Source organism: Elephantulus edwardii, unplaced genomic scaffold, assembly GCF_000299155.1.
Source record: "Elephantulus edwardii isolate Elephantulus edwardi_28Jun2011 unplaced genomic scaffold, EleEdw1.0 scaffold00016, whole genome shotgun sequence".
NCBI classification, from domain to species: Eukaryota; Metazoa; Chordata; class Mammalia; order Macroscelidea; family Macroscelididae; genus Elephantulus; species Elephantulus edwardii.
In genome coordinates, this window is record NW_006399766.1 from 9,091,365 (window position 1) to 9,119,214 (window position 27,850).

The 27,850-nt window shown below is 40.5% G+C and overlaps 1 protein-coding gene across 1 annotated transcript in view; it reads left to right on the forward strand.

Annotated features, from left to right (window-relative positions):
* Positions 1 to 27,850, forward strand: part of DMD (dystrophin) — a 1,058,866-nt gene that overhangs the window by 64,149 nt on the left and 966,867 nt on the right. Inside the window, exon 3 of the mRNA XM_006881772.1 lies at positions 2,157 to 2,265. The gene's annotated coding sequence lies outside the window, so the exon portion shown is untranslated. The remainder of the gene's footprint in view (positions 1 to 2,156; positions 2,266 to 27,850) is intronic.

Genomic DNA, 27,850 nt, shown 5'->3' on the forward strand with positions numbered 1-27,850 from the left:
TTGTGGGGGTAAGCGTTAGTTAAAGTGTTGACCCCACCCTTAACCCAGTGCCATTACCCACTTGCTTCCCAGCTCCACCCTCCACCAGGATAATCCTTCTCATCTACCAAGTCCCTTCAGAAAAATATCTTCCATTGTCCAACCCATGATCTGACAGTTTGTATCTTAAGCTTTTCTTGGCTTCTGTGATATGATTATATAAACAAATGCCATAGAAATTGAAAAACACTAAAATTGAGTTGTTTCATTGATGGTTTGGGTTTTTTAGTGTGTTTTGTTTTCTCCCCAAGAGAGCCAGTTGGCATTTACTCTCACACCACGGGCCATATCTAACTCGAGAAAGTCTGGCAGATTCAGTCCTTGACTTAATAGATAGCTCCAAATGCAAAACCTAAAAACCACAATCCTACACTCAAAAAAGGGAAGACAAGAGTTTTTTATGGACTGAGGAGTCACTATTTTTTCCTCAGTCTCCTGATGGTCGTGGAATATCTTTCTTCCAAGTAGAAACTCATACAGATATTCAGCCTCTACCTTCCACTGTATTAACTTCATTGTTCAGGTAGTGATTCTCCACCCATTCTATAGGACCTTATTATTACCTCAGGAACTGAAAATAAAATTGCTAAGAGAACTCTGGTAGTGTACTGTTAAGGAATTTTGCTGCCACTGGAGAAGGTACATAGTTCAAATCCACCAGCTGCTCTGTAGGAGAAAGATGGGCTGTCTCCTCCTGTGCACTGTATTGCCTCTGAAAACAAGCTAGAGGGTCAGCTACGGGTCAGTTTTGACTCGATGGTATACAACAACAATGACAATATGTGTGCCCCTGTGACAGGAGGGGTTCTGTGAGGTAGAGTTTGAAATTGCTGTAGAGTCGGAACAAACTCATACCTGACTCTCCAGTGGGTCTTCAGAGGAAAATCACAGGAGAGGAGACTACTTATCTCTCGTCCTTGGAGCCACTGCTGGGTTTGAACCACCAGAGAGGCCCTACATCTGGGTTAGCAGTTCGACTCCCGACAGAATATTCTGCACAATATTTATGAGAGTTTTCCTTGGGGTCAACACCTAGAGCGAGGCAGGAGAGCCGTGGACAGGGTAAAATTCAACTCTGAAGGAGACTCCACGAGACTTATCTGATTCTACAGGAGTATTGTTGCTGAAATGGCAAAGTTGTCCTGCTTAGAGCCAAACTGAAATGATGCCTTTGAGTTGTGGTGCTGGAGAAGAGTCTTGAACATACCATGAACATAGAAAGGGAACAAATAGTTCTGTCTTGGAGGGTAGGATTTTGAAGTTCCGTCTCACATACTTTGGGCATGTGGTCAGGAGAGATTGGTCCTTGGACATCATGCGCAGAATGGTGGAGGGACAGCGCAGGAGAGGAAGACCCCAGATGAGATGGATTCATATAGTAACTAGGACAATGGGGGTAGGTGTATCGGAGTCAGTAAGACTGGCTAAGGACAGGGCACGCTTCAGAGCTTTTGTATATAGGGTCTCTATGAGTCGCAGGTGACTTGACGGCATATAACAACAAGAGCATTATACCTGCACCCTGATTAGTCATTCTGTGAAGACTTGCCTTGGGAAGGGCATGTCCTTAAATAAGGAAGCCGCTCTCTGTACTTGAGGATGTCCCTGGAGGGACTGACAACAGAAAGCTGTGCACTGGTAGCATTTCCATAACCTGGGACAAGCAAGCCTTCCCAGAAATGTTCTGTGGACAGCATGTCCTCATATTCACCAAAGCCCTTCCCTTGAAAGCGTTCTTATATTATCGGTCTAAGTCCTTTGCGTGATACTAGAACACAGCCCCACTGGCTACTATTTAAGAATGATGCCAGTTGCTAAGAGGGTCTTCTCATTTCTTTTCCTTTCCCTGATTCTTGTGCTCCACTTCCTTTCAGTGAAACTCTGCCCAGAGCAGAAGACTGCATGCAGCAAGTGATCAATAAATATTTGTAGGGCTGTTGACTGAAATAATTATAATCCCTCTGAAAGGACTTCTACCCAGGAAAAAAAAATTAATTTGGAAATAAAATAGAGTGGAAATACAATAATGGGCTTGCAAAGTGAATTAATAATTTCATGAATTGAGTTATCTTTGAGGTCATAATCAAATAAGTAACATGTGTGCTTTTCTGTTAAAGAGGAAGTTGGAAGACCTGAGCTCTGACTGGAAGGCAGTAAACCATTTACTTCAAGAGCTGAGAGCAAAGCGGCCCGGCCTAGCTCCTGGACTACACGCTATTGGGGCCAGTAAGTACCTTGCATGACATTCTCTTTCTTACGCTGGAGCCATTTGATGAGAGACATAACTGGTATGTCACCTCTTGCATAGACCTTTGTACTGCTCATCCTGCAAAAACATCTTAGTTTTATTGGAAGCAGAGTCTGGTCCACAGTGTTGTATGACCAAGGAATATAGAATCATGTCCTTTGGGGATACAATGACATGGAAGAAAGGCGTGTAAGGAGAGAGTGAGGGAGAGACTGACATCTCACTGATTACAACAGAGGCCTAAGCACATCTTAGAGGAGCCCTAGAGTTAGGCCACGAGTCCCTGGGTTAACATGCTTGGGTGCTAACTGAACATTTGACAGTTGGAATCCATCAAGGGGTACATTGGAAGAAAGGCCTGACAATCAGCTTTCAGAAAAGGTAGCCATTGAAAATCCTACTGAGCACAGTTCCACGCTGAGACACATGAAGTTAGCATTAGTAGGAACCTTAGAAGATTCTTGGTTTAGGTTTCCAAGCCGGGCTAGCTCTGCAGAGTTGTCTGGAGTGGAAGACTGAAGGCCTTGCCTTTGTATCCCTGAATCAACTAGTCATTGAATGCTCCCTGGAAGTGGTGCAAAGAAAGATGGACACTTTCCTTGCATCAGGATTTACAATGTCAGAAAAGCAATGGAGGGTTGCTGGCAATCAGAAATTGCTCCATGGTAGTGGCCTTCTTTGCTTGCTACTTGTTTGGTTTAAACTAACCCTCAATGAAGGATACTATCAACAGTCAGTATGCAGCAACTGTTGTTGTTCTGTGTCCTAGGGTTGAACCGATTCATAGCTGACCCTTCAGAGGGTTTTCAGAGGCTGAAAATCATATGGAAGGAAATTGACCATCTTTCTTGGACAGAGTGGCTGGTGGATTCGAACTCCATACCTTTGGGTTGTCAGTGCAGTCTGCCACCAGAGCATCCTATTCAGCAATAGAGGGTGGGTGCATTAGCCCTGAAAGAAGAATCAGGACAGTATGCTATAATATACACTAACACTAAATTCATGAGGAGCCCATCTCAACCAGTATTCCATCACTTAGGCAACAGGCTTCTAATAAGCCTATTTTGAAAATCACTGAAATTCTTTAAGCTTAGAACAGAATTAATCTCTACGGCTTAACTTCCAGTTAAATAGTAGACAGGCCTCTGAAGTAAACAATCACAAGAGGGGTGTATACATTCCTTACAAGCAGCCATGTGAGATCATTTTTGACAGCATTCGCCCATGGATAAAACTCAGAAGGCACGAAAGACCAGAAAAGGACGAACTAAAACAATAAACACAGTAAAGGGGGAGGAAGAGGGCTATCCCACGTGAGGCTCGCAGTCAACGTCACCATACAAAATGTGTGTGAATTACTGAGTGGAAAACCTATTTTCTCTGTAAGATTTACCCAAAAGCAAAATAAGAAGTGAAAAACAAGTCTCAAAAACATAAATGTCCTTCACAACCCTTCTCTATGTCCTCCTAGAGGACAATTTCTTAGGGCTCTTCCATTTTTGGTTCGAGATAAAGAACGATGCACTGTGACGAGCGAGCACAGTCTGAGTTGGGGTAGAAATGGTTCTTCGTCTAGCTGTGTTTTCACTTTGCTCTGTACTGCACATTTTCCATTTTCTTTCCCTTTGTGTTCATGTGTTGGATAAGAAATGTTCGGAAGGTCTCCTAGTGGTGTTCACACAGGGCCTGGACTCAGCAAGGAATGAAGCCAGAGACAACTTCTTGGCTGTCTTAATTCTGTATTTAGGTAGAACTGGAAACATCTTGGGGTGTTTTACCTCGTCTCCTTTTCAAAGATCAAATGATTAAAATGGTAGATCTTGGTCACTAGTTTTTCATGGGAAGAGTATCTTTGAAAATTTCCTTTATTTTCTCTCAAGTAGGAATATATTGAGCTGGAAGAATCATAGCAGGGTCATGTACAAGGAGTCTACAGAAGACGTGGGTACTGATGTAGTTAAAAGAGGTCGCACTACCTGGGGACCGTTGCCCCTTGTGCCTTGTGGGGCTTCTGAGCAGTCATCAGAGTTAGACTTAATGACATTAGAGACTTGAAAAAGATGTGCAAGCATTATTAAATTTTTTTTGTCAATCTGGGACACTAAAATTGCCATGTCAGGGTTTCTATTTAGCTAATTATGTCAGGCTTATTTCTCTTTATGAGCTGTAATTTTTGGCCTCCTCAGCACATACACATAGTTTGGCCCTGTATAATCATTTATGGGTGTTTGTTCTCTGGCTAGTCCTGGCGTGGTCTGCCTCTGACTGCCTGGCTCCATGAAGGGATTGTGTTCCAGTTGATAGTTGATTGTGTTCCCAGTTGCTAGCTGCGTTGGACTCTGAATTTACAGGCTTGTTGCCCACTCACTCATTTTCTACACGGTAGCCACTTTATACCTGGTGGTGTGGCTTCAAATGGCAGCCCTCAGAAATCTATTTAATCCATAATGTGCAAAAATGTAAGAAGGGAAAAATACTTTCCAAACTCCGGTACTATATTCTAGCATCCTATATCGTGAATCCACTTAAGAAATTATTACTTAACTGACTTCCACGCATTTTGTTGAGGATACAGCACAGAGTAAGAGAAAGGCTTTGCTTTTGTGAAACATCTATTCTACCTGAAGAGAACAACAATAAACAAATAAAAGGGGGGGGTAAAATTACACGTACAGTCTCAGTGTTGGTAAGTGCTATAGAGTGTAGTTCACAGACTGACTCCTTCCAGGGGTATGCTGGGAAGGTAAACTCTCAGAGCCCATCCTGGCTCCACTGAATGACAATGTGCATGCTAATAGACATCCCGAGTGATTGCTGTGCATGAGGGAGAATGTTAGAGACATGCAATTAGAGTTCTTTTATTGCCTTGAGTTTGGAACTGACTCATAGCAGGCCCTCCAGCAGGTTTTTGGAGGCTATAAGGCACATGAGTGATCACCAGGCTATCTCTTGTGGAGTCGCTGGTGGGTTTGAACCCCAGAACATGCAGTTAGAACAATAAAGCAGGAAAAGAGGGAAAGGAAGTGGAGAGGAGGACATTACTGTCCAGAGTTTGTGGCCTGGGGCTTTTCTGTTAAGAGGCTATCTGATAAGAAAGGCAAGCACATGAGAGAGTGCATCTGGGGGAAAGTATTCCAGACAGAGAATTAACAGCCAGTGCAAAGACCCTGAAGCAGGAAAAAGATGGAGTAAGATGTAGGAGACCTTGGAGACTAGACCAGGTAGTGAGGGGATGAGTAGAAGTGAGAGAGAGCCATCTTCCCTACGTCCTGCCCTACTGCCTCCTTCTTCATCTGACAATCTCATCTCCTTGCTCTTTCTCTGCCTTCCACAGAGCTATCAGTAGAAGGGTGCTCTGACGGCTCTGTGCTCTAAGATACTGGTTATAGCTGATGGGGGTCAGAGCAAGAGATGGAGAAGAATTGTTGGGGAGAGAATATTTTTCTCCAAAGCAAGGGCCTTTAAACTTCTGTAGGAGACTGATAGAGAACTGAACAATAAGTGGGTGGGGGAGAATGAGAAAAATGTTGAAGGGGAAAAAGAGCAATTTTTTTCTATAAAAATTTTATTGTATACTGGTTTACTTACAAAGTTCACAGGAGCAATGATCTTGGAAATCACTATCTTACTTGGGAGGGAATGGAGAGCATTATGCTAAGTGCACTGAGTTGCATAAGGACAAAATTTGTATACATTTTCTTCACACTCACTCTTTCCCATTTCCTTAACCCACCCATCCCTCCACCTATCACATTGTGCGACCCTATGATTTCTTGTAAGAAACTTTTTTTAGAGTGGTGGATTTATGATCAAACTTATGGATTATTTATGAAAATTGTGAATTTTCTGATTTACAAAAGTAAAAAGAAATACGTAATTGTTGTTCTTGTTATGTGACCTTGAATCAGAACCAAATCATAGCTGATCTTCCAGTGGGTTTTGACAAGCTATAAATTTCGTCAGAGGAGATTGCCCATCTTTCTCCCATGGATCCAGCTGGTGGAGTCAAACTGCCTGCCTTTGGGTTGGCGGCACAACTCTTTGCCACTAAAGCTCTAAAGGAGTTAAGTATGTGTGTGCTTCTGTGTGCATATATGGGTTTTTTTTGTTTACTCTCACATGAAGTTTATCCAAAATTAATACAATTTTAAAAGAAAAAATGTAATTTAGAAAGTGACTATGTGATTATTATTTTATAACACTATAATTTAGACTACATTATAATGCATATTTATTGAATTTCTGCTAGCTGCTTTTACCTATCCATTTATTTTCTCAAAATAATTGTAAATTACATACAGTTACATCAATTTTTTAATGAAAAAGAGAGAAGAGAAGGGGAATAGCAAGATTAAGGCCATACAGCTGGGAAGAAGCTGAGCCAAGATTCAAATCCAAGTGTGTCATTCTCCAAAGTCTCTGTTTTCTTTTGTTTGGATTTCTTTTTCCTCCTGTGGCTTACATTATCTCTCTACCCAAGAACCTAACGGAAATCTCAGATAGGGATGCAGTAGGCCAATAGTTAATTCTATTTAATTCAACTTTGGATGAATATAAGGAAAAGTGATATAGAATGTTACTGTGTCTCTTTCACTTAAGGGGTGGAAGGCATGAATTTACTTGATTTGAATATTTTAGAATTATAGAACTCTGAACTGAGACTATCACTGACATCATAATCTAGTTAAATAAGTGCTCTTGATTTTCTTCAGGGAACTCTAATGGCCTAGTAGTAAGAAGTTGCGCTGCCAACCCTAATTTCAGGAGGTTTGAATCTACCAGCTGCTCTGTGGGAGAAAGATGGACAATCTACTCCAATATTATTCACAGCCACTGATAATACACTGGAGGGTCAGCGATGAGTTGCCTCTGACCCAATTGCATACAACAAAACACATATCATTTTCACCTATTGACTGTCTTGCTAAGTGATACTTAACTTTCACAGCTATCGTGAAATATCTAAGATCTGACTCTTTTGCTTCTTCATAAAGTCTCTTCTCTTGCAGTAGACTAGATTGGGCTTCATCGGATGGCATAATGGTATAAGGTTTAGGGCAACATTCCAAGTAGGTTAGATACATCAAGTTGGCTCGTAACTCATGATGAAAGCATACATAATGCTACTGTTGTTTGGTGCGGTTGAGTCAACTATGACTCATAGTGACCTTATGAACAATGGTCCTGAACCTTGCCCTATCCTGTGCTGTCCTCGCCATTTCCAACACACTTGTTGGAACCCATTGTTACTGTGTCAAGCCATCTCATTGAGCATCTTCCTCTCTTTCACTGACCTCGCACTTTTCCAAGCATGATGCCCTTCTCTAAGGCCTAGTCCCTCCTCTACAACATGCCCAAAGTATGTGAGGTGGAGTTTTCTCCATCCTTTCCCGGGTTTCACTTTCTCCAGGATGACCTGTTTGTTCTCTTGGCAGCCCTTGGGCTATTCAGTGCTCTTCTCCAGTACCACAACTCAAAGACATTGATTCCTCTGTCATCCTTAGTCATGGTCCAACTTTTAGATGGATGGCAAATTAATTGCAAACACTGTGGCACGGATCAGGTGCACCTTAGTCTTTAAACTAGCATCAGTGTACAATGTTAAGGCAAACATAATGCTGCCGAGTCCTGTACCATCCTCATGACTGAGAATCAGACTGCCATGATCCATAAGGTTCTCATTGACTGATTTTCCAGAAGCAGATACCCAGGCCTTTCTTCCTAGTTTATGTTGGTTTGCAAATTCCACTAAAACTTACTCAGCATCCTGACAGTATGAAAGCCTCTGTTGACAGACAAGTAGTGTCTGTGCCTGAAGTGCATTGGCCAGGTATAAAACCTGGGACTGCTATGTGGATGGTGAGACTTCTACCACTGAACTGCCACTGTCCTCCTGTTTATATGAAGCTCTCCTGGAGACTCTTAGAAACTCTTAGAACTTTACATGCATCAGAAGGCCTGCATGGGCAGATGGAGGCAAAAAGCCAGCAAATCTGGTTGTAAATGTCAATGTGAATCCTTTCTTATCCACAAGCTGCTAGGCTTGGGAACATTCACTTTCCATGATGCCCAATTTAACATTTTGGAAAGAAATCACATATAGAAAATACTTAATGTGAAGGCTCTAAATCAGGAGGATGGTTGAGTTTTCCAAATGTCTCCGGGTGATAATAGGAAATGTATGACCATTATGTATGGACATATAAAAGTGCCAGTTAATAGAGGTTTCTAGTTGATTAAACATTGGTAAAAACCCTCTCCTTCTGTAATTAATTTTAGAGAGAGCAAGTCTCAAGTGTAATTAGGAAAGCATTGCATTAGAGGTCAGGAAGCCTGAATTCTAATATCAGTTCTGCAACCAACTAGGTAAGAGATTGGCACACTCTTTCTGTAAAGGGCAAGATATTAAATATTCTCCATTTTGTAGGCCATGCAGTCAGCTCTGTCATCAGATCTTGAAAGGCACCATAGACAATGCATAAATGAATGGCTGTGGCTGTGTTCCAATAACACATCATTTACAAAAATAGGACTGGAGGCTCGGGATTTGGCTGTGATTGCCCTGCGCATACTCTCCCAGCATTCATTTCTATAAGCCCTGAGGCTTCTAACTGCAGGTACATGGGGGCTTCTCTTGGCACAGGAAGAACTTGCCCACTTGCACAGCAGACTAGAGGCGCTGGCAAGGAAATATCCCTGGAATAGCCTTCAAGCACTAACACAAGGTCCATTCACTCACTGCCTTCAAGTCAGTTTCAACTCATAGCTGATCCTCCTTTGCCTATAAATAGTCCTCCTCAGGCTGAGAAAAACTGGATGAAATATGTTTATGGCATTGAAGTCTATGGGGGAGAGAATAGTCTAAAAGTATTATATTTTAAGGCATTATTTTTATCGTAGGAGTATGCAATGAGGGTTGTAGAGTGGATTATATTTGGGGCTAGGGGGTGGGGTTTGGGGAGGTGCGGGGGGGGGATTGTGTACCAATGAGGGAGTTTTTCTTTTGCTTTTCAAGGAGAGGAGCAAAGGGGGGGAGGGGTTTGTGCGGGGAGAAGGTGCAACAATGAATGAATGGAATCCCAAAATCTCTGTAGATGTTCATTGAAATGAAAAATAACCTAAATTAAAAAAAATTTAAAAAAAGGAGAAAAAAATCACAATGGAAAGAGATTGCCTATCTTTTTTTCCCTGTGGAGCCACTAGTGGATTTAAATTGGCAGAGATGCAAGGCCTTTGGGTCAGCAGTGCAACTGTGAACTACGCCACCACAGATTTAATGGACAGGAGGAGGTGGGAAATAGTCACATATCTCGTATCTTAGAGTAATTCAGAGGTAAACTGGATACCCAGAAGTATCCAGTGAGTTGACCCCAGATATTCACAGTGTTAATCTAGCAGTTGATCAGCAAACCCTGCATAGGCTTTCTTCTCATTGCTGTCTCATTTCTTTACTCCTCTGAACAGTTTTCTGATATCCAAACCAGCTTCCATGGAGTCCATGTCTATTCTAACATGCTTAGCTGATATGATAGCTGAAAGTTTTGGTCGTTCCCATTTACCCAGAGGTCCCTTGATAAAAAGCTTGGCTGCTTACTTTCAAAAAAATCAGCCATTGAAATGTTGATTCCAACTAGGTTAACCACTACCGACCACTGTAAAAGGGATCACAGTTTAAGTTCCTGGTGAGCATGGGTAAAAAATGTGGGCCCAAACTAAAAACCTGAAAAGGCCAAGCTAACTGGTGTTGTAGAGACCGATGGAAACCTCAAGACTATAGCCCTTACTCAGTCTTTGAAACTGAGACAAAACTCGTCCCCATAGCTTAATATTTCTCAAAACAATGGATAGGCCTATGAGGTGACCAGTAACATCAGGGAGGCACTCACTCCTCAGAATAACCATCCACATTCAATCAAAAGGGCAGCATTTGTTCAGTGCTAGCACTCAAAAGTATGGAAAGATAAGTTAGAAAGATTGATGGAAACAAGAATCACACGGAAGAAATGGGAAGAATGCAGTTATATTGTGGGCATTGAGATTAATGTCACAAAAATGCGCATTAATAGTTGGATGTAAAACCAATTTGCTTTGTAAAGTCTTGCTCAAATCATGATAAAAATAGAAAAGTTGTGGCACATCTTAAGTTGCCATTTCTGGAAATATGTCCCTATACCACTATTTGTCCTTAAATTCCTAGCTCATACTGATTTTTTTTTTATCCATAGATAGAAACTTAAACTTTTTTAAATTCATGTTGCACACTTTCTATACTCCCCACACCATAGTCCACCCTGAACGGTTGTTCTTGATTGCCATAGAGTTGAACATGACTCATAGCGTCCCTGTGAACAAAAGATCCGAAGCCTCTCCATAACTATCATTGTTTCTCAAAGTTCATAGAGTTTCCAGAGGCATTTTGGACAGTTCTTCCCCTCATCTGTTCTAATGCAGTGTTCACTATCTATTCACTCTTTTTTAAACTCTTCCCCAACCACACCCATGTCTGCCGCATTTTATAACAGTGGTGTTGTACAGTATTTGTCCTTTTGTGACTGAGATATTTCATTTAGCATAGTGTCCTCAAGGCTTCTCCATCTTGAGTAAAGTTTTACTATTCCATTGTTTTTCAAAGCTGTGCAGTAGTTCATTGTGTGGATGTACCATAGATTTTCTATTCATTTGTTTGCTGATAAGCACTGGGGTTGCTTCCATATCTTTGCTATTGTGAATAATGCAGCAGTAAACATGGGTGTGAGCATACATCTGTTTGAGCAGCATCTCTGGTTTCTTTAGGGTATATTCCCAGTAGAGGAGCTGTTGGATCAAATGGTATTTCTATTTCCAACTTTTCGAGAAAGCACTAGACCGCTTTCCATATAATAGTTGTACCTTTTACACTCCCACCAACAGTGATTAAGGGTTCTAATCTCTCCACAACCTCACCAGCATTTGTTGTTTGTTGAACTTTTTGTATTGTTGCTGGGGTGAGATGGTATCTCATAATTGTTTTGATTTGTATCTCTTAGAGCTAGGGATTTTGAACATTTCTTCATGTGTTTGTTTTCCACCTGAATTTCTTCTCTGATGAAGTGTCTATTCATATCCTGCGCCCATTTTGTGACTGTGTTGTTTACTTTTTCCTTGAGATGCTAGATTAGTCTATAAATTTTAGCTGTAAGTCCCTTATCAAATATATCATTGCCAAATATTTTTTTCTCAGTCTGCGAGTTCTATTCTTACCCTGTTGGAGAAGTTTTTTGATGTACATAGGGATTTGATTCTTAGAAGGTCTAATTTGTCCATTTTATTCCTTCCTGGTTGTAGGTCATATTGTATTTCTGAATCAACTTAATTAAGGCAATAGGTCTTGGAAAGAATGCTGTAGTTACGCCTTTTGTACGAGTTAGTGAGATAAAGGTACTTGAAACCTTTTAAATATGTTATGTTGTTGTCATTCTCATCTTGTAACTAAGAAGATGGAGAGCTTAAATAATTTTTCCAGGGTTAAAAAGTTAGTATGGGGTAGAATTTGCATTCAAAGATAGACCTCCATGATTCCACAACATATGCTATTAATAAGTAAGTGTACCATACTGAAGCTGTAACATATTCTAATTTTAGAGAGTTATTTTCAAATTACACATCAAACACTCATAAAGAGGGTTAATATACCCCATTATTTTAATTTCATTCATCGCGTGTTGAATAAGACATTTCAAAGCCATTTCAATAAGACTTTAAATATCTAGACAATTTGATAGAAGTGTGAGGTTAGTTGGAGTTTAGGTGTAATAGTGGCTTACTACCATTTATTTTTGTTAGTTTTAAATTTTAAGAAAACCGTTGATTGTATCCGTAGCCTTCATGTAGCAAAATCTTCACGGTTATGAGAAAAGGAATGAAGGAAGTAGTGAATAACTTCTGTCTCCTTCTTGTCTCCCTTTCTTGGGTCTCCATTGTTCTCAGGAATGAGAGCATTCTTTCCTGTCTCAGCTACTGTCAGTTCTTCCACGGTTAAACTTACAGGACAATCTAAACCAGTACCTCTAATTCCAGGTTCAATACCATCAAGTTGATTATATCTCACAGCAACCCTCCACCAGTTTTCCAAGGCTGTAAATACTAATGGGAGGAGTTTTCCTATCTTCCTGAGAAAAACGTGGAGATTCAAACCGCTGGAGGCACACAGACTTTGTTGGTTAGCAGGGACTCATGTTACGGATATGCCACTAGAGCTCTTTGTGAATCATTATCACTCACTCATCCATTGTCCTGAAGTCAGACTATCTCATAGATGACCCTCCATTGAGATTCCAAAGCTGGAGATCACATGGCAGGAGATTGCCCATCTTTCTCCCCTTTGAACCATTAGAGAGGTACAGTCTCTCTTGAAATGCTAGCAATTCAACTCTCTATAGACTATACTGTTGTTGTTATGTACTGTGGAGTCACTTGCGACTCAATGACTTCATGTACAATAGCTCTGAACTCTGCCTGATCCTGACTGAGCCAATTTCAGTATCTCTGGCACAGCTATCCCCATTACCCCAGTCTCTGTGTCAATCCAGGATCTTCCTCTTCTGCACTGTCCCTGAACCCTTTGAAGCATGATGTCCTTCACCAATGACTGGTCCCTCCTGGCAACATGGCCAGAGTATGTGAGATGGAGCTTCAAAATCCTTGCCTCCAAGGAACAGCTTGATTTCACCATTGCCAGGACAGACCTTCTAGGTTTTTGTACAGTCTGTAGTAGGTTCAGTGCTCTTCTCCAGCACCATAACTCAAAGGCATCAATTCTTTTTCTACCATCCTTAGTCACTGAGATCAATATCAGATGGTTCAAATCTTCTTCTGCCTCATTAACATAAAAATTCTCTACTGAAAATCTCTGGGTTATGACTAGACTGGTTTCTAAGCATTGAAAACTTTCCCAAATACCTAATTCCACAGAGTTAAGATTCTATACTAAAAAACATGAAGCTTGTACCGCCAACCCAAAGGCATGTGGTTTGAATTTACCAGCTATTCCAAAGAAGAAAGATGGAAAGTCTCCTCCCATGAGATTTACTGCCTTTCAAAACCCACTGGAGATGGGAGGTTTGGGGGAAGTGTCAACTCTGAGTTAGTTCTGACTAGATGATTCATAGCAACAACAAGTAAATCAAGATTGCAGAATCAGAAGTCAACTTTAGACCTTCCCCAAGATAGTTCAAAGGCTGAATAACTACAAAGATCCTCTCACTCTTGGAAGCAAAAATTCAACTGCAGTTCTTTGTGTGTGAGTTAGTGAGGTAAAGGTGCTTGCAATTTAATGGAACATATCACACTTTAAAAAGGAAAGTGACAATGGAAAATGCTGACTAAGAAGGCTACTCTATTGCTCACTTTGACCAGAAGGAAGTCTTTCTATGTAAGCAGTGGGTTATCCCACGCCAAGTTCTTTAACAGTGTTCTCCGGTTAACAGGAAAGGCTCAACAGAGGTGTCATTGTTAATATCTGAGACAGTGACAGATTGTGAAAAGCCTTGAGTATTTAGATGTTAATTATACATTTTGTGATGATGAAGTTCCTTTTCTTCTCTCTCTCTCTCTCAACCTTTTGGCAGTTTTATTGCTTGGTTACCATCTCCGGTTAGGGCTGTGCTCTGGGGCCTGAACTGGCAAAGGAAAAGAAACACTAATCCATCATTTCTAATGCTTGTTGGAAGCATTCCTGGAAGTCACACATTTGTATTCATATTCTTTCTTTCTTTCTCTCTCTCTCACACACACACACTGATATATATATATATATCTCTCAGTGGTTGAATATCCTGATCACTATAATCACTGAAGATTTTTCAATTATCTATGCCAAGCATTTTAACAGAAATAAAGGGATGGGTATAGTAAAATTCTCTTGACCTTCTCACATAACTCCTTCTAATGAAAAAACAGTTCCTTGAAAAGGTTGAATTTTTTTTTTTGTCAACGGAGATTATCCACTGTTGTCAAGTGAGTCTCTGGCTCACAGTGACTGCATAGGATAAAGTAGAACAGCTCCTTATGTTTTCTAAGGCTATATAGCTTTACAGAAATAGACTGCTTCATTTTTCTCCCTCGGAGTGGTAAACAAATTTATGAAACTAGGTGCCCCACAGCACACAGCAGAATTCCTAATATTTCTTTAAATTTCATTTAACCATTTCAAAATTGAATATAGCTCTGTCCGCAAAGAAAGAAGTTAGCAAAAAGAAAATTGTAGCAGTTTTGCACATAAGTTGTAGGTTACGGTCTAAAAGGACTTTGCAAGGTCATTCATCCTTTCTCACTATGTCCAGGAAAAAAGTTTCTCTAAGAAACAATCATAGAAAGTTAACTACCTTCTCTCTTTTCTGTCGGTGCTCACAACTCATGATGTTGGGGAAGAATATTAAATATCCCTCGGACTACCAAGAGAACAAACCAGCCTATCCTAGAGAAAATGAAAGCTGTGTTCTCCTTGAAGGCAAGGATAGTGACATTCCATCTCACATATTGGGGGCGTGTCCTCAGAGAAGGACAACATGTTTAGAAATGTAGAGGGTCAGTGTGGGAGAGGAAGATCCTCAACGAGATGAATTGACTGGGTGACTATAACAATGGACTCAATTGTGTTGGAGATGATGCGAATGGCACAGGATTGCACAAAGACTTAGAGCTCTTGTCCATAGGGTCGTCGTGAGTCTTAGTTGACTAGACAGCATATAACAGCAACACAAGTAGAGAACACTACTGTGGTTATTACACCTAAGACATGTGTTCAACTCTCAAAGCCAAGTCTCCGCATGAAGTTAGTGACATCCAACCTCTATTAACTTCACAAAAAGGCAAACAGTCCCTATTAGCAACATCCACAATATCAAACCAATTCCCATAAGGTCAGACACGACCTTCACATTCCTGCACCTATTTCTATTAACAGCAATTTAACTGTTCCACTACTAGATTCAAAATTCATTGCAATAGCCACACAGAACCACACTCACAGTTAAGGGATTTACTAGGAAAGGGGTAATGGATTTCATTTCAAGTTGACAACAGGATATAATTGCTGAGTGAAGACAGCTTTTCAGGAGTGGTGACAGGCCCTTTGACCTTCAGCCACACAGTTTAGGTCAGTGTTACTAAATCTACCTAGTCCTGCCAATGCTGGTAGCTCTTGGCAGTCCTCTAACAGTCTTGGCTGAAGGCCCCAGCTCTGGCTCCGTGGGGCAGCATTCCCAAGGCAGCACTGTTTCCTGCCTGTGGTTTTCCACTGAGGTTGCTTCTGCTCTCATGTAAGTCCTGGTTTGAAGGTGCATGAATTTCTGGCCCCAAAGAACACAATCTACATTCTCTGATTCCTAGTAAGATTCTCATCTTCTGTTGCTAAACCTGCTCAGTTAAAACTCAATGGGGTAGGGAAACTGACCAAACTCCATGATGATTTAGTTTATATGCACCCTACTTCAGACTCCCACCCAGCCATGTAGTAAAAGTCAAAGCCAATGGCTAGGGAAGCCATGTTTTAACAATAATCCCAATGATACTATATTATCCAAATTAATTTTTTATATTCTTGGTGTTAGATGCCATTATGTCAGCTCCAATTTATATAACCTTATACGTTGCAGATAGAAACCCTGCATGATGCTGGGCCATCCTTCCAATCCCTGCTGTGCTTAAGCTGGTGGTTCCAATCACTGTGAAAATCCATCCCATTTAGGCTCTTCCTGTCTTTTGCTGAACATTCACTTTTCCAGGGATGATGTCCATCTCCAGGAACTGGCCATCCTGATGACATACACATAGTATGTGCAAGAAAAAAAAATTCTTTTCACTTTACATTGAGACAATATTTTTTACACCTCTGAAGTCTCTAGGATAAACCAAGTTAATCTCCTAGCCTCTTTTAACACATGAGCTCTTTTTGCAAATCTTTGAGATCCTCTTTCTACCCTCTCAAGTGAGCTTTTCCTGTAGAGGACTTCAGAATTGAACCCAATCCTATAAACTCAAACTCACTGCTGACACGTTGGAACCAAATTATTGCTGACCTTCCTGTGAGGTTTTCAGGCTATACATTTCATAGCAGGAGATTTCCTCCTGTGATCTTTCTCCCTCAAAGCCACTGGTGGTTTTGAACTAGGAGAGATTCTCAACCTCTGGGTTAGCAGCAGAGCACCCTATGGGTGGTGCCACCAGAATTCCCTAAAATGAATAAATTGTTGTAACATGCCATTGAGTTGGATCTGACCCGTACATATCTGACCCTCCAGCAGGTTTTTAGAGGCTGTAAATCATGTGACCAAAAGATGGTGATTGCCCATCTTTTTCCCATGGATGAGCTCGTGGATTCAAACTATATGCTTTTGGGTTGGCAGCACTGCTACTTAGAACTAGGCCACCAAAACTCCCTATATAATAACGTGTATTGAATTACTGAATTATTATCAACACCTAAAAGATCCCTGGTGGTGCAATGGTTAGAGAAGTGGTACTCCACTGAAGAAAGATGTCTGCTTATGTAAAAGTTATAACCTTGGGGCAGTATAGAGTAGTGCTACTCTGTCCTATAGGGGCAATATAGTTGTAATAGACATATGACATCAGTTAAGGACCCAATATTTCTCTGCCACATTTTAACCTTGCTAGTTTATGGCCCTCTGTATTGGAACATCCCAAGAGGTTTCCTTTCCAATATACAAAAACCTTAACTTTGCTTACATGATTTCAGTTTTGTGGTTCTCCCATCCTAGAAACTACCTCTGCCACATAGTCAAGACACTGACTTACCTCTCTCCTCTGACTCATAGCAAGTCTTTTAGAAATAATTATTTCCTGTCTCCATTTCCCCCTCTTTGTTGCTGCTAGGTTATATCCCTCCATTGTTCCACTGAAAATGTTCCAGAGCCAGAAATATATCTGTGTCCAAATTACATTGTGACCCACTTGCATTTTCTGCCTCTGGGGTTGAGTGGGAAGTGCCTATCCCACTTAAAGTGAATGCTGACATCTAGCGAGAGCCTGTGTAACTACATGAATCTGAAACACTGGGCTTTATCCCAACAACCCCAGTACCAGAGACCCCTTGGAACAAATGTATTACACAAAGTGTATAAAAATCTATACTACCTCATTTCCTCCCATTTCATTAAAAATGTCATTACTGAAAACACATGGTTTCAACCAAAATATTCAAAGCAAAAAAAAATATTCTTGAAAGGACTAGCAAACTTTTCCACCTTTACTTTATTGAATTCTTAACAGCATTCATTTTTTTAAAAACAGAATCATTTTTGAAATGTTTCTTCTCTATCTTTTAATATGTAACATCACACTCTGATTTTTTTTTTCTCTCACCTTCCTGGCTTCTTTTTATCAATCTTCCTGGCTAATTTAACCTTCTATATCTGACTTAAATATGTCTAAAGTTTTGTAGAGCTATTTCCTCCACTCATTCTTTAATCTTTTAGGTTATCTCATCCACTCACATGGTTTCAAGTACCATCTATATATTGAAATTTTTCAATGTTTTTACTTGAAATCCACTGCACTCTTCTGCATTCCAGATTCACACTTTAATTCAGAAATATAACAGTAAAAGGGGAGGAAAGCAGATAAAAATCTCTGCTTTTATGGAGCAAACATTTTGGTGAGACAAAACAATAAAGTAAATAAATAGATATAATATACTTGGTTGTTATAAAATGATGGCTGTAATAGAAAAAGAAATAAACCAAGGAGGAGGGTAAAGAATATGAGGATGGATTATGAGGCTTACAGACACAATGTTCCTGAAAAGATAAAGTGAATGAAAAGACCTAAATTTGGTCATGCAGGAAATGCTGGAAGAATGTTCTGGGTTGCAGCATTTCAAGAAGGCACAGGGGCACTGAGATGGGAGTATGTCTGTTGTTGTTAGGTGCTGTCTGGTTGAGTACGACTCATGGTGACCCTGAGAACAGATCTGAACCCTCTTCTATCCTGCGCCATCTTCATGCTTCCTGACACACAAGAGCCCATCGCAGCAGTCACCGTATCAATCCATCTGGTTGAGGGTCTTTCTCACGTTCGCTGACCATCCACCCTTCCCAGCATCATGTCCTTCTCCAAGGAATCTGAAAAATGGTCTGTAGAGTTAGAGCACAATAAGTGAGGAGAAAGAACAGTAGGTGGTGTAAGATTGTGGAGTACCTTAAAGACCATCAGAACATCTTCATATTTCACTCTGAGTGAGATGAAGACTCAGTAAGGACTTTTTAGTCCAGTAATGTTATATATAGTATGTTCTAAGGACGAACTGGGAAGGGAGCAGGAAAGGAAGCTTGGGGACCAGTTAGGAAATAATAGATACAATGATACAGTTGAGAAGTGACAGCAGTTTTGTCCAGAATGTTGTTGTTGTTTAATGCCATCGAGTCGTAGACAACTCATAGCGACCCTATGAACGAACAGCCTGAGCACTGTTCGTACATAGAGTTTCCAGAGGCAAGCCATTTAGGAAGTGGATGCCGCTCCTGCTTCCAGGCTTGATTTAGTCGGGAAGCTCCAGCCAACACTGTCCACCATGGGTGCCCATTAGGAGCTCAAAACTCAAAATTATTGCCACTGAGTAGATATGGATTTATTTTGACTCTCCATTGGGTTTTCAAAGCTATAATTTTTTTTTTTACTGGAGGAGTCTGCCCATATTTCTCTCTCAGTAGTGCTAGTAGATTTGAACACTGGAGACATGCAGCCTTTTGATTAGCTCCACAACATGCTGCAGACACTTGAACAGAACTCCTAAACTAGAGTCAACAGGATTGTTCATAGATTTGACGTGGGAAATGATAAAATGTGATGAAGCTTTTGGTCTGAATGTACTGAAAAGGTAGTGTTACTATATATTGTGGTGGTGTTATTGTTGTTGTGTACCGTTGAGTGAGAACTGATTCATAGCTGACCCTCCAGCAGGTTTTCAGAAACAGTTCATCACATGGGAGGAAATTGCCCATCCTTCTCCTGAGGAGCAGCTGGTGGATTCGAACTGCATGCCTTTGGGATTGAAGCATCGCTTCTTGCCACCAGGCCACCAGAGCTCCCTATTTTATTTTTGTGTTATTTTATTGTTAGGTTTAATAGGGGCTATATCCAGAGCACTGCTTATACAGATAGTCTACATGGTGGTCTGAATCATAACTTATGGGAATTACTAAAAGTAGTCCAAGGCCAGCCCCCTGGCTCTCTGTTCAAGACCTACAGGTGAACAACCCCTCCTAGAGTCACTCATTGCTTGTAATCCACTTTCAGTTAAACTCCCACATAGCAGGTACTAGTCAGAAAGAATCACATGGCATCTGAGCCTATGCTAAGAACCAAAACGTGCTAGGGCTCCATGACAAACAGCAGCCTTTCTCATGTCAAGTGCATCTGATTTTAAACTTTAATGCCTATGATTGTATTTTTGTGCCCCTCCCCCCAAAAACGTACATAGCATATTGATGAGACAGGAGACTTTTCTAGTTAAAAATCCAAGAAGTGAGTGAAAATAGGAAAGAGATACAAAAGTAGAGTCCTTGATTGACCTGGTCATAAGAGGTAGGTAGTATGATAAAGTGAAGGAGAAGACAAATCAAGACTGTGCCCTTACCTGGAAACTACATGAAGAAAGTCAATTAAGGAGAAGGAATTGATGAACTGTTTCAAATGCTGCCTCACAATCTAGTAAGATAAAACCATAAAACCAACCTGAATTTTGCAAACTTGCAAAGAGTCGTAGGTGAACGAAATACTGATTAGAACTAATTCAGTAGAATGCATGAAATAAAAAAGAAATTCTCTCAGCATTTGCACGTCAGACTTCTCACACATCGAATGCCCAACCTTGAACTCTTGATTTATCCAGCTCAGCCTCTACTCCCAGTTCATACCCTACCACATCACTTCTCCTCCTCTTACATTTCAGGAAATGGCAACACCCTAATTAACACCAGTAAGCAATCCTGGTCACCTCTTTATCCTGTGCTTTCCTCATCCAATTAATCACAAGGCCTGTTCACTAATTTTTTCAAACATTTCATCTATCTCCTTTTCCTCTGTCATCACCCTGAACCAAGCCAGCATCCCTGTTTACCTTGATGTATGTCTTGTCACTGATTTAATTCATCTCCTTGTCATTCCATTTCAAATGAAAACACATTTTACTAAGACGTAGCTCCCAAATGCCTAAGCTCATCCTATCATCATTCCTCAGTGGTTTCCCATTGCTTTCAGAACAAAGCTCCAGACCCTTTAAATAGCCCACAAGGTCCTGCAGGATGCTTACCTATCTACCCTTCCCACTAGAGCTTGTCACTTCTTTCTATTCCTTTTCTTTCCTGCCTCAGGGATACTAGTTGTTAGCTGCCGGTGAAAACAGCCCACAAATCATGGCGAGCCACTCACAGTGGAACAGAATAATGCCTTATCCTTCCCCAGCCCTATGATTGGTTATGGATCAGAACCTTGTTAGCTACAGGGTTTTCATTGGTTGATTTTAAGTAGTGGATCCCAGGACCTTTATTCCGTAGTCATCTTACAGTGAAAGCTCTACTCAAATCCCTTAATTATTAGAGCAGTGTGGGTGTCTCTACTGACAGATAAGTAGTATCTGTGCATAAAGTTCATTCACCAATATTCGAACATAGAGTTTCCCCCATGGAAGATGTCACTGAACTGTCAGTGCACTGAGCTTCCCATTACAGGTTCTTAAAGCATCAGTTTCCTCCTTCACATCTTCATCATTACAGTGACAATTAAATCATTTGTGGTTTTTCTTGGACACTCATTTCCTGATAGACTATAATCTCCATGAAAATCCCGTTTCTTTTTTGTTTACACACATATCCCCAGATCTTCTTCAGTAACTAGCACATACTAGTTGTTCAGTCATTACTTTTTTGCTAAATGAAAAACTCCCATTATTTTATGGTGGGATCACCTAAGTCAGCTTTATCATGTTATAAAGACAGCTTGTTAGTTGCATTACTCATACTGCCTTATCACACCTTCTCTTCAGAATTACTTTCTCTTCACCTATTCCTATGTCATCATGTTCTTATCTATCCATTCTCTTCCTGTCCTCCCAATCTCCTGTTCTCACTCCCCTGCAATCCTCTTGGTTTTATTACAATAATATACTGCATTTGTCTCTTTGTGACTGAGTTAATTCACCCAGCATAATATTCTCTAGATTCACCCTGGTTGTATAGTGTTTCTAGAAATCGTCATTGTTTTTCAATACTGCATAATAAATACTCCATTGTCTGGGTGTACCACAGTTTCTTTATATCAATTTGTTTGGCAATGGACATTTGGGCTGCTTCCAACTCTTTTTTATTGTGATAATGCCACAATAACCATAGATATGCATATTTCTGTTTGTCTGTCGTCTCTGTTTCCTTTGGGGTAGAGTCCTACTAGTGGGATAGCTGAGTTGAATGGCTTTTCTCTTTTCAGTCTTCGGAGGAAACACCAGACTGCCTTCCTAGTGGTTGTATTATTTTGCACTCCCATCAGCAATGTGTGAAGGTCCTGGCCTCTCCACATCCTCACCAGCATTTATTTGTTGTCCTCTTGAAATTTGCTTATGTGGCTGGGGTGTGATGATATCTCACTGTTGCTTTTATTTGCATTTCTCTAGTAGCTAACGATATTGCACATTTCTTCATCTAGTTCTTGGCCATCAGAATATGTTCTTTGAAGAGTCTCTTCATATGTTCTGCCCATTCTTGGCTATGCCATGACACCCATTTTGAGAACTTTTGTTCTATTTCCTAACACACTCTCTTCCTCTTCACATCTATCCTGTCTTGTCCAGTGTTTAGGAAAGTGTGTCTTAACCTCCTTATCCAAGATGTTGCCAACCCATGCTGAGTTTATTGTAGATTCACTTCAGCAACTTTAATATTTAAATGAAATCGTTGACAGCCTTGGAGAAAGGCATCATGCTTGGAAGGGTGGAGGGACATCGCAGGCAGGATCCAGGATGATATGGATTGACTCAATGACTGGAGAAATGGGATTAGGTCTGTTGTAGATTATGAGATTGGCACAGAATAAGGCAGGGTTCAGATCTAATGGACACAGAGTCACTATGAATTGCAGGCAACTCGATAGCACATAACACCAACAGTATCTGAATTGCAATATAAACAGAGGAGGAAAAAGTGATCAGTACTATATCTTATTTTCTTGCTTCTGGGATAATTATCACAACGATCCCCCCCCCCACCAAAAGAAACAAAAACCATTGCTTCCCAACAGCTAAGAGCAGGACCTTAAGAATGTGCCGCTAGAAAATTAGGAGACAATGTGAAAGTAAAATTAGCCAGTCTCCAATGTCATTACTGTTTCCCCACTTTATGCTTACTCCTCAAACAAATTTATGGAGCGAATATATAAATAGGCTTTCTGCAATGCTCTGTTCAAAAAGAATAAACTTTTAACAGTTAAAAAGATCAACTATGTATTAAGGATGAGAGAGAAAGAGAGACATTTGCAAGCAGACAGTAAATTCTAGAGAAACTGCTGCAACAACCGCAAAGTGCCTTTTTTGGTGTGTGTGTTATTTACAATCCTGTGATGAAGACTGTACAGCTGGTTCTTTGAAGGTTATACAGCAATGCAGAAGAACGAGTCACACAGAATACACAGAAGTCTAGAGATACAGGTCTTGGGGGGGGGAAGAAACTTTTTCGGCTAAAATTCCACCATCTGTTATCTCAAAGTTAATAAAGTCCTTGTGGAAACAAGAAGGGAGATTCTTGAGGGAATAATGAGGTTGGTTTTCAGGGGAGTATTTAATGATAAGATACCCATAAGCCTTGGAACTTTCTGGAGGGTTGCTTAATTTTAGTAGTTCACTGTAGATTAAGCACAGTAGAGAGCGTGAAGGTAGCACAGGATTGGGGAGGTTTTTCTGTTGTACCTAAGGTCACCATGAGGTAGAGCTGGCTAAGAGGATCTAACAACAGCAGTGAATTTGAACGAAAGGAAAGCTCTTCACATCTCCTATCAAAAGACATTAGAACAACTGTTTCACCAATTATTAGAGTTTTTAAACTGTATGATTTGAGGGTAGACCTTTTTGCTTATTAAGTTCTGCCAAAAGAGAATTGTGTTCTGGTTGATTTCTTCTTTCTTTTTTTAATATTTTAATTTATTTAATTTTTCATTTCAATGAACATCTAGAGAGATTTTGGAGTTCCATTCATTCATTGTTGCACCCTTCTCCCCCCCCCCCCCCCCCCCCCCCCCCTTCCTCCTCTCCTTGAAAATCAAAAGAAAAACTCCCTCATTGGTACACAATCCCCCCGCACTTCCCCCAACCCCACCTCCAACCCCAAATATAATCCACTCTGCAACCCTCATTGCGTACTCCTACGATAAACATAATGCCCTAAAATATAATACTTTTAAAATATTCTCTCCCCCATAGATTTCAATGCCGTAATCGGGGTGGGGGTAAGACTGAGAAAAACTGGATGGTTTCTTCTTTCTTTAGGGTAGAGGACGCTTTTTGTCCCTGAACCCACATTTGAGGTTTCAAAAATCAAGACATAACTCAGAAATGACTCGTGCACCTTGATTGGAGATTTGCTTCCAAGGTCAGGACCGAGTTTCCTAAGAATTCCTGCCCCCCCCCTCCCGCCCCAAATGTGGTCTGGCATCCACTCCCACCAGCTGAAAGACAAACCTGTCTAATAAAGCTTTCAGATTCAATTTGCTCTCTGTGTACAGCTGGTAGAATCTCTGGAGGTCACTCCCAGCATGTGCTGCAACCCCAACAGGGAGAAGTAATGAAAAGATTCTACTTTAAAAGGTGCTACGATCCCTTCCAAGCACCTTGAATGTGAATATAATAAGCGAGTTTATAGACACAAATCTCTGTGATTCTGGGGATTTCCATCTTGATCTCTGACTCCAAGAAACATTTGAATGCAGGGATTTGTATCCATTATCGGAGTGAATAAATGCTTCATATGGAGCATGTTGAGGAAAATGGGCTTTAACAACAAAGTTCTGCTGTAAATCGGGCCAAACAACATTGTCACTTCCTGCTTAACTCCGTTAGAGTGCCTCTAAGGTCTTATAGTATGCTTCTATTTCAGTAATACCCAGGCAAAGCAAAGCAGTTTTCCAAAATAATACCTGCTTTCATTTCAATTATCCCTCCGGCTTTTGTATTGACCCAAACACACCGAATATTTGTCTGAGAGTTAACATGTTGTTAGTGCTTTGCTCTGTACCAGGCATTTTCCTAAATACACCTTATGCATTGTCTCGTCTAATCTTACAACAGCCTCGTGAGATAGATGCTGCATTGTTTTCATGTTTACCAGTGGAGGGAACGAAAGCTTAGAGCCTGTTATTACCCCAAAGACACTCAGCTACTAATTAGGTACAGTGTTAACCATGAACCCATAGCTTTCTAAAGTCTGTGCTTTTAACATTTATAAGACATATACTGGGTCTTAGGCTTACAATAGATGATGGCAAGTATTCCTTGGATGTAGGATCAATTTGTCTCTGTTGCCCTTGCTTTTACAAGGCCTCTCCATTCCCCCTTAATAGTAATACTGTTTCTCATTTTTCTTCCTGTATATAGCATCTCAATATTTATTTTTTTAAGTTTTAAGAAAGGTGATTATTTTACAATGTTAACATACTACCTTCTATTTTCCTTGAGTATAGATGAGTTTTTAAACACCGACAAATAGTTGCTTTAGAACAAGATATCATTTACTACCAGATGATTATGCTCTTTTTTTAAAAAAAGTTATTTTACACTGGTTTGCTTACAAAGTTCATCTACATTGTGTTTCACATTAATTCTTCATTCAAATTGTGTTTCATGCAATCATTCCCATTCATTATGTTTTATAAAATTGATCACCATTGGACTATTCCCACCCGTCTTTTCAGCTCCCTGCTTGATCTCTCCCATGTCCTTTATCACCTCTCTTCACCCACCAAATTGTAACTTAGTTCTTTTTCATTTGTATATGGATGAAAAACTAACATGCACATGTTGTCCTATTTTAGATGGCATCCAAATGTTATGTGGTGAACTTAAGAAACTACAGTGGCACAGTGTTTAGGATGTTGCCATGGTAATTAAAAGGCTACTTGTCTCTGGCAGTTCAAATCCACCAATAGCTCTGAGGGAGAAAGGTGGGCAGTCGTCTCATGCTAAGAGTTACAGCTTCAAAAACCTGATGAAAAGCCATTTTGCATCATTATTAGATTTGTTTTGATACGGTAAACTTAGATGCTAAATAGTAGCTCCCTTGATAGTACCAACCTCACAGCTGGTACTGATATGTAGTCGTTTATTTCCTTTTGTCTATCCTAAAAGCTAAGAAACATGGGCAAAGAACAACTGTTGAGATTTAGAGATGGAAAGCCCACTTCTACCACAGTGTTACTGTTTGACTTTATTTGTTCTTAGTCAATGGTCAAATGGGCGGGATGGCAGATTTAAGATTGGAACATGACCTCATGTTTTATAGCACAGAACCCTGATGTAAGTCAATATATATTAAAGAAGTAAGTTTAAACACGGGTTTATTTAATCTCTTCTTAAAGAACACTACGGCCTCCAGGATAAAATCCTTTTCTTTGCCCACATCTGACTTTGTAAAAAGATGTTCAGCTTTGTGGTTTTGTTTTGCAGAAAGCTGTGTAGTGAACTTTTGCTGTTGAATGCCTTTGGGTTGAGCATGACTCATAGCAACCCTATGGAACAAAAGGCCTGAAGCCCCTCTACAACTATCGACAATTATCAAAATTCGTAGAGTTTCCGGAGGCATGTTGTTTAGGAAGTGGATGCCACTCCTGTTTCCATAGTGAACTAGGAGACCTAATTATCTACTTCAGTATAAAATAATGGAAATAAACTTTACTTTGAATTTTATCTAAATCAAGCATACAAGTCAGAAACCTAGATAGAGTTTATCATCTCCCTTATAACCTTCTTACATATTTTGCCTCACAGTCCTTGGAAAAAGGCATCATGCTTGGAAAGGTGTACTGTTAGGGAAAGAGAGAAATACCCTCAGTGAGATAGATTGACATAGTAACTGTGACAATAGGCCTCTACGTGGAGATTGGATATTGTGTAGAGATTTGAGATTGCACAGACAGGATAGGACAAAGTTTCTCAGTATTGAATTATGAGCTGTAGTCAACTTGATAGCATCTCACAACAACAACAACTGAAAACCTACTTCCTTACTGTCCTCACAGGGTTATGTGTCCCTCCAAAGTGTCCTCAATCCGCTTCCTCCCTCACCTTTTTCCACTTCACATGATAAGATTCTTCTGAAAATTCCTTTTCAAGAATGATTATATGCTTAAAGGAGTCCCTGTGTTTTACCAAGGGTTAAGTACTGGATGACTAACCAAAAGATTGGCAGTTTAAGGCTATGCAAAACCATCTTGGAGGACAGGATTGGCAGTCTGCTTCTGAAAGGCCATAGCCCTGCCAACCCTGTCAAATAGCTGTACCTTGCACACGTAGGGTCACCTTGAGTTAGAATCATCCCAGTGATAACTTGTTGGGGTTTGTTCTCTTTTAAAAAAAAAATCCCCAAAACACCCATCACCACTGAACTAGATGGCACTGAACTGTCCATAGAAACAAAAGGGCATACTAATGTCTCACATAAGCATGACTCCTCTCTGGACTTTATATTTCACATCTGGGTAAATCTGGGACATTATATTTAAAAGGTAGCATGAGCAAGGCAGGAAGCGCAAGAGGATTGAGATGAATAGGTGAACAGACCTGAGTGAGTAGAAACGATGGAGTCAGTAATGAGCAGTATAAAGGAAGCACACTGCAGGAACAAATTGGAGGCAGCAGGCGACTAACTGAGCAATAAGGCTGGTCAGACTGCCACATGAATATCAACTACATGAAGTGATAGCTAAAGTCAGAGAAGTTGGAAATTGAGAAAGAACAATGCTGGAGTCAGTCTGATCATAAAGAATAAAATTATTTGCCTGTGGATATTATATAATTTGATTTTTAAAAATATCACTGAAGGATGAGAATTAGTCCTTTGCTTTGACTGGGGAAACCGAATGAGAGAGCCCTCAAGAATGAAGTTTTCATCTTTCTATTTTTTTTACTCTACTGTCCTTCAAACTGTTGTTGTTGTTGTTGTTGTTCTGTGCCATCGAGTCGCTTGTGACTCATAGCGACCCTGTGTACAACAGCCCTAAACTCTGCTCTATCCTGTGCCAATTGCACTGTCTCTGACATGCCCATCCCGATTACCCTAGTCACTGAATCAATCCACCTCATAGAGGGTCTTCCCCTCCTACGCTGTCCCTCCACCCTGCCAAGCATCATGTCCTTCTCCAAGGACCTCCTTACAACATGTCCAAAGTTAGACAGAGGCTCAGAATCCTTGCGTCCAAGGAGCTGCCCAGTTTGACCCTCTCCAGGATGAATCTGTTTGTTTTCCTAGCAGTCCATGGTATCCTCATTACTCTTCTCCAGCACCACAGCTCAAAGGCATCAATTCTCCT